General features: G+C 41.7%; 2 pseudogenes; both read right to left on the minus strand.

Moving 5' to 3' along the window:
• Positions 1-187: 187 nt before the first annotated feature.
• On the minus strand, positions 188-8876 carry LOC132009624 (zinc finger protein 639-like; annotated as a pseudogene).
• Positions 8873-9820, minus strand: LOC132009625 (olfactory receptor 7D4-like; annotated as a pseudogene).
• Between the last annotated feature and the right edge of the window lie 2125 nt (positions 9821-11945).

Below are 11945 nucleotides of genomic sequence, written 5' to 3' on the forward strand. Positions count from 1 at the left end.
ATAAAAAGAGAAACGTCCTGTTCTTGTGCATCATCAACTGTGTTTTATGCGTCGACTGAATTGATAACCTCTGTTGCTGTGTTAATGTTTCATCTTTAATTGTACAAATATATAATTGTTCTTTAACATCACCAAAAATGCCAAATTTATTAGTTTACATCAACGTTATGGAAGTTAAAGAAAATAATTAATTTGTCTTTCGGACGGGAAGGTGACTTATTCATTCATTCATTTCCAAACGCCATCTAGCAGTCACTAGGTTAAAAGTGAGTCAGCTGATTGCTTGAAATCTAATGAACTTTAAGATCTTCAATTTGTCCTGTTGAATGTTAACAGTATTGACATAAATACATCCCTTCAGATAAATGTGAATTTATGTTTGCCGTGTTCCCACATACTTGAAAACTCGTTTTCACAGTTATCACAAGCATGAGGAAAAATTTTAGTATGTTCAATAGCAACATGCCTGTTAGCATTCATATTAATCCTACTCTGAAAACCACATACTTGACATACAAAGAAGTTTTTATATTTGTCAAAGGGAATTTTGTAGGGACCTGGATAGCTGTCAAACATCGAACTTTTGATTTGGGCTCAGGTCCTGATCTCAGGATCATGAGATCAAGCCTGAATCTGGCTCTGCATTTGGTGTGGAGTCTCCTCAAGAGTCTCTCTCTCCTTCTCTTGCTGCCCTTCCCCGCAAAATGCCTTCTCTCAAAATAAATAAATAAAATATATTTTTAAAAGATTTTATTTATTTGACACAGATCACAAGTAGGCAGAGAGGCAGGCCAAGATGGGGGGGCCTGGGTGGGGGGTAGCAGGCTCCCTTCTGAGCAGAGAGCATGATGCACAGGGCTTGATCCCAGGACCCTGAGATCCCAGGACCTGAGCCAAAGGCAGAGGCTTAACCCACTGAGCCACCCAGGCGCCCCATATATTTTTTAGAAAAGATTATTTTGCTAAAGAGGCTATACTATCCATGTTCTCCATTGTTAATACTTAGCACTCAGTTGATTTACATGCATGTTCATTTACCACATGGCTTTGCAAGTCTCCTGGATCATTGGTTTCATGTTTACAAAATTGACACTAATAGTGTGCTCCTGGAAATGTAGGTAGCCTTCGTTGCTTGAAGATAACTCTGCATTGCACTGCTCACAGCAATAAAAGTCACTAAATGGGTGTCTTCAATGTGCTGGCTATTCTCAAAAATCAATGTTTTATTATTACAGTATTTACAAATGTAGGGATCCTCTTCATGCAGTTTGATGTGTTTAATCAGAAGCATGTTGGTAGAGAAACTTTCCTTGCATATTCAATGCATTTGAATTAGTACCTTTGAGCTTCAGCATCATATGCTGCTTTATAGCAGAAAAATATATGCTGTTGAACTCGCAAAGTTCGCACTTTTTTTTTTTTTTTAAAGATTTTATTTATTTATTTGACAGAGAGAAATCACAAGTAGATGGAGAGGCAGGCAGAGAGAGAGAGAGAGAGGGAAGCAGGCTCCCTGCTGAGCAGAGAGCCCAACGCGGGACTCGATCCCAGGACCCTGAGATCATGACCTGAGCCGAAGGCAGCGGCTTAACCCACTGAGCCACCCAGGCGCCCAAGTTCGCACTTTTTAAAAGATTTTATTTATTTATTTGACAGGCAGATCACAAGTAGGCAGAGATGCAGGCAGAGAGAGAGAGAGAGGAGGAAGCAGGCTCCGTGCTGAGCAGAGAGCCTGATGCGGGGCTTGATCCCAGGACCCTGGGATCATGACCTGAGCTGAAGGCAGAGGCTTTAACCCACAGAGCCACCCAGGCACCCCACATTTTTTTAAAGATTTTATTTATTCACTTGACAGATAGAGAACACAAGTAGGCAGAGAGACAGGCAGAGAGAGAGAGAGGAGGAAGCAGGCTCCCTGCAGAGCAGAGAACCCGACGTGGGGCTCGATCCTAGGACCCTGGGATCATGACCTGATCTGAAGGCAGAGGCTTGAACCCACTGAGCCACCCAGGTGCCCCTATAGGACTCTCCTCTTGAGTTTGTTGGTTGCCAATTCAGATGAGTCACACCCTTCATCACAAATTTCAGTATCAGCAGATTTTTTTTTTCCACAAAAGGTAGTTTGGTCTAGAATTCTCAGTACAGGACTGGGAACAAGGTAGTTAGAATTTCTATTTCTGGGCTTGATTACATCTGTAAATTTTGGCAAATCATTTGATGTCTCTTTATCAGAATCATCTTTTCTGTTGTCAAAATATTTTAGTCTGGTTTTCTCATAGAACAAATACTATAACTGAACAGAAAAAATTCCATTGAATTCGTCTGCAATTCTGCTTATTCCAGAGGAATGTGAGTGACAAGAAGAGTGTAATGTCTTACATTTTCTTGTTTTAGGATATTCATTCATATCTTTTCAATTTCATATAATTCTTTTTTTAAAGATTTTTATTTATTTATTTGACAGAGAGAGAGAGAGACAGCGAGAGAGGGAATACAAGCAGTGGGAGAGGGAGAAGCAGGCTTCCCGCTGAGCAGGGAGCCTGATGTGGGGCTCTACCCCCAGAACCCTGGGATCATGACCTGAGCTGAAGGCGGATGGATGCTTAATGACTAAGCCACCCAAGAGCCCTTCAATTTGGTATAATTCTTAATACTGTAGTGAGAGGAAATGAATTATAAGGAAGCTTTCACAGATGCTAAAAAATGCCAGGACCCCAGGGCTGCAGTACTGTGACCCTCATGCTCCTGAGCACTGCCCCAGCCTAGGCGCTCTCCCTCCTGCACGCCTCACGCCCTGCCCTTCAGGCCATCTGTACAAAGGTTTAAGTGTTATGTAGATGAAGAAGTCTAGGGGTGGTTTTTTTAAAAGATTTTATTTATGAGAGAGTATGGGGAGCAGAGGGAGAGACTGGGCAGACTTCCTGCCCAGCAAGGAGCCCAATGGAGGGCATGATTCCACGACCCTGAGATCACCAACCTGAGCCAAAACCAAGAGTTGGACCCTTAACCGACTGAGCCACCCAAGCACCCGCAAAAAGACTATCTTTAATTTTATTTTTTAAAGATTTTACTTATTTATTCGACAAATAGAAATCACAAGTAGGCAGAGAGGCAGGCAGAGAGAGAGAAGAGGAAGCAGGCTCCCCACTGAGCAGAGAGCCTGATGGGCTCTATCCCAGGACCAGGACCCTGAGATCATGACCCGAGCCAAAGGCAGAGGCTTTAACCCACTGATCCACCCAGGCGCCCATCCTGCTTTAATTTTAAAAGTCTCTTCAAACAACAGATCATATTTGGATTTTATCATTTTCTTCTTAAATATATTTAAAGACACTTAAATCTCTAATTTGCATGGAATGTGTTTTGACATAGAGTGTGTGGTAGTGGATCCAGGCACATTTTTTCCCCCAGAAAACATGGCTAATTGTTTTAGTACCACTTACTGATAAATTAACTGGCACACTGAATTGGAATTGCACCCCTATTTAAAAAACAATTCTTATAAATACCTGTATCAGTTTCTAAAACTCTTGTGTACTAGTAATGTATTTATATATAAACATATCTCACTCTTGATTATGGTAGGCTTATATGTTTTAATATCTCATGGTAAATATATAATGGTAGGTGATATTTGTTGCATATAACTGCAGTAGGTATTCAGCTTGACATCCTTCACAGATCAGCTAGTAGAGTATGCAGACAAGTGGTATTGGTATTAGGGTCTGTGCATTTGAAGGAGCAAACACTTCTTTCAGTCTTTAGAAGCTGCTTTCACTCAAAGACCTTCTGCTGGGTTTCAGGCCTGGTGGTTTGCTTCTAGGATCATAGTTGAGCTGGGTTGGAGCCATGTAATACAGCTGCTCCTGGATCTGTAACAGTCTGTTTGAAAATCCTGTTAGTAGGGCAGTAAACCTTGCCTGGTCCCTGGGTAGACAGGACCACCTCCAGGACCTTGGTCAGTAGGGCTGGCCCCGCACAAGGATTCTTGTCAGGATCCGCAGGCGGCAGAGCTATTTTCCTAGTTGTGTGGGAAAGTATGGCTCTCTCACTAGACGTGCATGAATGGCCCCATAGCACAGCTGAGAGGGGCTGGAGCCATGTCCTGCGTTAGAGTCCCCTCCATGTCTGAGTTCTGTAGGCCTGCTTCAGTGGGCACTGATGGACGAGTCTCCCCTTGGGTGGGACTCAAAGTGTTTGGAGCTGGGTTGTGGGCTGCTTCAAGATCTGCAGTCAGACCAGGTCTGGAGGCAAACCTGCTGACAGGCACAGACACGGACGGGGCACATGTCGTTCTGGATTCTTATGTGCAGAAGACCCCAGATCATAGAGACTGGAGTTGGATCACAGGCTGGCTGCTCATAGTCCGCATCTCAAAGTGAGGTCAGCAGCCTGTTAACCTGAAAGGTATGGGTGGTTGTGTCTTCTTCTGGGGGCTGAGGGATGGTGCCAGAGCCAAATGGAGCTATATCCAAGTCCACATGAGGATAAAACTGTTTCCAAGTATGTGGCTGGGACTATATTTAGCCGACCATCTGGGCATAGGTCTGCCCTCTCAAAATGTCCCTCCTTGTTCTTGAGCTCTGATGGGGCTTTGTAGTCTTATACCTGAATACCAAAACTCCCACTAATGGTGAAGGTCTCTAGAATTTGGAAAGAGCAAGTAAACAGATTTCCTCAAGCACCTCCAGAAAGAAAGTAGCCCTGCTGATGCATTTTAGACTTCTGACTTCCAGAAACGTAAAATAATAAATTTGTGTCATCTTAAGCCACTAGACTTATGGCAGTGTGTTATAGCTTCAATAGGAAATTAATATATCTCTCTTCCAAAATGTTCCCATCTTACTGCCACTGGTTAGGTCAGGTTCCCATCATCTTTTCCCCTCAACTACTTCAAGGGTCTTCTAAATATTACTTCTGCCTCCAGTTTCTCCCACTCAGAGCAACCGTAAAATCTTCGTAATACATCTGTGGTTACAGCATGGCCCTAGTGTTCCATTGCTTTCAAAATCCTTAATTAGATTCTCTCTCTTTTTAGAGCAGAGGCGGGGAGGAGTGGGGAAGACAGCGGGAGAGACTCTCAAGCAGGCTCCTTTCCCCATGCAGAGCCAGTTCAGGGCTTGATCTCACAACCCTGAGACCATGACCTGAGCCGAAATTAAGAGTCCGATCCCTAACCAACTGAACCACCCAGGCATCCTTCAAATTGGATTCTTAATAGTCTGTCCTTCATCTACATATCTAGGTTTATATCTTTTTTTTTTTAAGATTTTATTTATTTATTTATTTGACGGACAGAGATTACAAGTAGGCAAGAGAGGCAGGCAGGGAGAGAGAGGAGGAAGCAGGCTCTCCTCAGAGCAGCCCAATGTGGGGCTTGATCCCAGGACCCTGGGATCATGACCTGAGCTGAAAGCAGAGGCTTTAACCCACTGAGCCATCCAGGTTCCCCTCTAGGTTTATTTCTAATAACTCAGTCAACAGTTCTATATATCATCCTGAAATGCCTTAGTCTTGAATTTTCCATGTTTATGTGTACGTGGTTCCTTTCTGCTCTAGTTCCGACTCTTCTCTCTACTTCCTACCCAAACCATTCTTTAGTTAAATTTCTACTGATTATTTGTTATGCAGTGCTCAAGTGTATTGTCCTATTAGAAGTTTTTGATGAGCGGCACCTGGATGTCTCAGTCATTAGGCGTCTGCCTTCAGCTCAGGTCATGATCCCAGGGTCCTGGGATTGAGCCCCGCATCAGGCTCCCTGCTCAGTGGGGAGCCTGCTTCTCCCTCTGCCACTCTCCTTGCTTGTGTATATCCACTCTCCTCTTTCGCTGTCTCTCTCTCTCTCCATCAATTAAATGAATAAATAAAAATCTTTTTTTAAAAAGTTTTTGGGGCACCTGGGTGATTCAATGGGTTAAGCTTCTGCCTTCGGTTCAGGTCATGATCTTAGGGTCCAGGGATCAAGCCCCACATTGGGCTCTCTACTCAGCAGGGAGCCTGTTTCCCCCTCTCTCTCTGCCTGCCTCTCTACCTACTAGTAATCTCTCTCTCTGTCAAATAAATAAATAAAGTCTTTTTAAGAAGTTTTTGATGAATCCCAAGTGTTGGTGATGTGGAAACTGTGGAACCATCATTCATTGCTCAAGGGAATGTATGTAAAAATGTAAAATAGTGGAGCCACTTTGAAAAAACAGTTTAGGAGATTTTTTAAAATGGAACATCAGTTTACCATGTGACTCAGTAATTACACCATGAGTTATCTACTCCAAAGAAATGAAAACACATGTCACCACAGAGACACACATGCAAATGTTCATAATAGAATTATTCATAATAACCCCAAGCTGGAATATCCAAGTGTCTACCAGCTGATAAATGAATAAACAAATAGAAGTATATTTATATGTTTGAGTATTATTCTGCAATTATAAGAAACAAAATACTGATATAAGTTTTCCACATAGATAACCCTCAAAAATAATTATGCTAAGTGAAAGAAGTGAGAATCAAAAGACCATATATTGTATGATTAAATTTACATAAAATATCTAGAGAAAGCCAATTTATAGAGACAGGAAGCAGATATGGTGTTACCTAAGACTGAGGTGAGAGTGGACAGTAACTGCAACTGGAGACAAGGGAAATTTTGGAGTGATAGAAATGTTCTAAAATTGCATTGTAATAGGCACATAATTCTATAAATTTACTAAAATTACTGAATTTACATTTTGAATGGATTTTATGGTATACAAATTATATCTCAATAATTTCATTAAGTAAATGTTTTCTCTGGAATTACTTGAGTCGTAAACTTTTACCTTTCTTTTCAACAGATTCTATTACACACCAACATTATTATGCTCACAATTCTGTATTGCAATCATATTTACCTCTTTGGTACCCTCTTCAATTTCTACACATAGACAATAATTAAACATTGCTTGAAACTTAATGGACTGAAAATGAATTTAAGCTGCCCCATATTGCTGAAATATGTCTTTTTTCCAGTAATTTGAAGATCTAATTATATATGGAATACTTGTTTTTTGTTTGGGTTGGTTTTGTCCCAAAAGTTATTAGTTCCATCCCTGATAATTGTTTTAATACCCATCACAATCTTTACTACATCACTTCATTTGGGTTCCTCAGAAGAAGACACTGTGCCAGTGATTCATTGGCACGCACATTACTGGAAGAAGCAAGGAAGAAGGACATGGGTTAGGGAGAGGGGAAGTGAAACAGGGAAGAAAGTACATCCAATAAAATGTGCCCTAAGTCAGCTCCCACAGCAATTGAACAGTTTTTTCCTGTGGGGAAATAATGGAAAGTGGTACAAAACAGAGATATGAGAATTATGCCAGCTAATTGATGATGAAGACGGTATACTTCACACCTCTCCATCAAGAGCTGTCCTTGGACTCCAAGAGCTCAGTGGGTTAAGCAGCTGCCTTCAGCTTGGGTCATGATCCTAGATCCTGGGATTGAGCCCTGCATCAAGCTCCCTGCTCGACAGAGAGCCTGCTTCTCCCTCTCCCTCTGCCTGCCACTTGTGCTCCCCACCTCTCTCTCTATCAAATAAATAAACAAAATCTTTTAAAAAGAGAGAGAGAGAGAGCTATCCTTGTTGGGGCATAATTCCCTGTTACTTCTTACCTTGAGCACCTGTTGCTGAACACTGATTGGCAGGTTGGTATGCAATGGAGAAAGTGAAAGGATCCCTGCAAATGGAGGAGAAATGCTGACAAATACACTCCTCACTGTAGTCTCATTTCTATCAAAATTCTTTTTTTGTTGTTGTTTACTATTTTTTGAAGACTTTTTTTTTTTGACAGAGTGCACAAGCAGAGGGAGCAGCAGGCAGAGGGAGAGGGAGAAGCAGGCTCCCCACTGAGCAGAGAGCCTGACATGAGAAATAAAGGTCCAATAGAACAAAGAATATGTAGAGGGAAGGAAGGAAGAGGAAGAAGACAAATAGGCAATATTTCAGTGATATGCAATGCACTATAATACCTACAAACCTGAACAAATGAGGGACACCGGGGTGTCTTAGTTAAGTGTCTGCTATTGTCTCAGGGCATGATCCCAAGGTCCAAGGACTGAGTCCCGCATTGGGCTCCTTGCTCAGTGGAGAGCTTGCTTCTCCCTCTCCCTCTGCCTACCACTCCCCTGCTTGTGTGCTCTTGCACTCTTTCTCCAAATGAGTAAAATCTTTAAAAAAAAAAAAAAACCTGAACAAACAAGGTTTCAAATCAACATTCCCACTGTTGAAGTTGAAAATGAGACCAGTGTTTTCAGGAACACTATGGTAGCAAACTTAGGAGTGTGAGCTCAGAGTCAGGTTTCCATACCCCAATGCCAACCTTTTTGAAAGAGAGAAAATATCTTAAGGAAATGTCAAGATACATAAATTTGCAGATGTAGAGCAATAAGTACAATCTCAATATGGCAAGCATTTTGGTTATGACTATTGTGTGATTTCCATTCCATTTCTTCCAGGTTAAAACAAACATATAACCAAATTAAGGTGAAGGATATCAGCATTCCAGAGGACAATTTGGGGAGGAAACCATGCTAGCACTTGATATAAGTACTTCACATGTAATATTGAAAATCTCAGGAATGGCTGTAGGAAAGCTGACCAAAGAATATTATAGGCTCCAAATAGGGAAGAAAAAGGAGAAAAAATTATTGAGGAGGTTGTTAGGGAGAAACTCACACAAAAACAAAACATAACAAAAACAAACTTGTGAGTACTTTAGGAATAGAAGAAGTGAGGCCTGTCTTTTAGGAGAGGGAAGAAACCCAGATTTACATGCACAGTATTTGCCTTTGGAGCCCACAATGTCCCCTTGGTTCTTAGGCCAGTCGTTTGTCATGGACAAAGGGCTCCTGGATTGCGGAATCTTCCTAGGGCCCCCTTCACATCCTTATTCCTCAGGCTGTAGATGAAGGGATTCAGCATGGGAGTGACCACAGTGTACATCACTGAGCCAATTGAGCTCTGTGAAGAATGAGTTGCAGAGGAACTCTGTGAAGAATGAAGTCGCAGGCTTGTCCCATAGTACAAGGAGACCACAGAGAGGTGAGACCCACAGGTTGAAAATGCTTTATATTTTCCTGCTGCAGAGGATACTCCCATTAAAGAGGAGACAATCAGAGAGTATGAAAAGAGGATCCCAATAAGAAGAAACACACCCAGTATGGCAGTGGACACATATAAAAAGATATTATTGATGAGGGTGTCAGAGCAAGCCACCTTGAGAATCTGAACCACTTCACAGAAGAAATGTGGAATTTCTGTGCCTGGGCAGAAGGTCAGCCACTTCATCAGTAGGATATGAATCAGGGAGACCTAGAAAATGATGACCCAACACACCAGAACCAACAGGCCACAGAGTGGTGGGTTCATGATGACTGTGTAGTGCAGGGGGTGGCAGATGGCCACAAACTGGTCATAGGCCATCACAGTCAGGAGGAAACCATCCATTCCAGCAAAAATCATAAAAAAAAAAAAAAAATACACCTGAATGAGGCATCCAGTATAGGAGATGTCTTTGCTTTGTTCCTGGATGTTTATCAGCATCTTTGGGACAGTAGTGGAGATGAAACAGATGTCAACAGAGGACAGGTTGGAGAGGAAGTACATGGGTGTGTGGAGATGGGAGTCAGAGAGGATAGCCAGAATGATGAGCATGTTTCCCAGCAGGGTGACCAAGTACATGAACAGAAACAAACCAAAGAGGAGGGGCTACAGTTCTGGGTCATCTGAGAGGCCCTGGAGGAAGAATTTGGATCCTCTGGTATGGTTTCCTGCTTCCATGTAGCCAATGTGCCTGCTAGAGCAGGGGTTGAAAGCAATATTCAGTGACTAGCCAACTGGCACAGCAGCCAGTCATCATATTTCTAATACCACCTTTAGGTGGACATCCTTCACCCTCCATTAGTCCTTCCAAAGGCAATGATTCATTCACTCACCCAAGTGGTAGCTCATTTTCAATCTAAATGTACTTAGGTATCCTTTCAAAAATTTAGACATCTCTCTATTTTTTTTAATTTAAACATTTTTAAATTTTTAATTTTTTTAATTTCCTACTCACTGGTCTAATTCTATTTGAGGCCATGGACATAAGCCAATTTCTTCTATGATACGATCATTCAAAAGAAGTGAAGACATCAAATGTCTTCTTTGATAATCTCCATTATTCAGATATCTCTATACTAGTTATACAATGTGGATTCTCAACTCAAATAGCCTTACTTTGATGAGGTGATGCTGCCTATCAACGTGACAGTTAACTATCTGTTATTATTATGTGTCTTATTATTTTTCATTCTAAATATGCAGTTATTGCTATTAACTTCTTTGTGAGGATTCAGAATGCTCTTGTACACAGTAGGATGGCAATAAATGATGGCTATTTTTGTCAATTCCTTTGGTAGACAAATATCCCCAAACTCAGTATAGACCTGCTATTCCAAATATGAGATCTTGGGTCAGTCTTTCTAGAACAGAAATTTGGACTACCAATGTACTCCCTGTGTGTGACCTGGAGAAAGTTAATCTATTATAGCTGCAGATAGTGTACCTCTACAATAGGAGTGGTTAGTATTCCCTACACTGTAAGCCTGGTTAGTGAATTAAATGAAAAGATGCATGTTATGTTTCTACTGTAGTTCTTGTGACATTCTGTGGACACTTGGAAAATGTGAGCTTCTGCCCTTACCATCACAATAAATCTGCCTTGTATAGCTATCACTTATCAATATTAAACTGAGACATCCATCAAAGATGGAATTCTGATCATTATAAACACAATAGGTCTGGTAACTCTTTTGACCACCTTCAAGCACTTCTCATTCATGAATACCCTATACCTCCCTCTTTCAGATACCACTTGCCAGGTGGATTTCTCTAAGAACAGAGATGAGCAGGTGGACTACATAGATAATAGGGTGAAACAGAAGCACACAACCACTAAAGTAAAATACAAAGTTTGGGAGTGTGTGCTCCTGTGTGCCCACTCCAGAGCAGGTGTTTGTTGTATTAAAAATCAGCACTTCCATTGCTGATTTTTGACATGTCTGGTAGATTTGATTTAAAATATTCAAAAACTTCTATAAAGGAAATCATCCTTAAAAAATTAAAAGGCAGGGGCGCCTGGGTGGCTCAGTGGGTTAAGCCGCTGCCTTCAGCTCAGGTCATGATCTCAGGGTCCTGGGATTGAGTCCCGCATCGGGCTCTCTGCTCAGCAGGAAGCCTGCTTCCCTCTCTCTCTCTCTGCCTGCCTCTCCATCTACTTGTGATTTCTCTCTGTCAAATAAATAAATAAAATCTTTAAAAAAAATTAAAAGGCAAATTTAACATGAAAATAAATGTTTACATTATCCATGACAAAAAGGAGGTCCTTGTTATTTCTAATGTCTAGAGATTGCAATTAAAGAGAAAAAATTACTGAGAACCAATTTAGTCTGAGGAGGTACATAGAAAAGTCTTTTCTGAAATAGGTACACTTGTGTCACTCTCGCCAGCAAGATCGACCAGGAGACACGGAGTGACAAGCTTGCGAATCTTTATTGTAGTCTCACCCGGATATTTACCCTATTTATATCCCCTCCCCTCCAATCAGCAGGCTGTACACATGAAAGGAAGCATGATCAAGGCTTAGCATGATAGAGCACACGCAGTGTCCAGGGCTTCCTGTTCTAGGCATAGCCAATCATCTTTCAGGTGGTGCGCAGGTCCTCTGCCTGGCCGCAAGCACAAGCGCCACGTTGCATGTTCTGTACATAGCTGCCCCCCGACACACTTGAGCTGCAAGAGGAAGCATGGGTAATGGTTAATCAAGGGAAATAAGGAAAGAGCACGTACTTCAGGTCCTGAGAACAGAATTTGCACTTTCTCCGTGGTTGGGTCAGCTTAGTAATGGAAGGGATTTGAGAGGCCA

Source organism: Mustela nigripes, chromosome 2 (assembly GCF_022355385.1).
Source record: "Mustela nigripes isolate SB6536 chromosome 2, MUSNIG.SB6536, whole genome shotgun sequence".
Lineage (NCBI taxonomy): Eukaryota > Metazoa > Chordata > Mammalia > Carnivora > Mustelidae > Mustela > Mustela nigripes.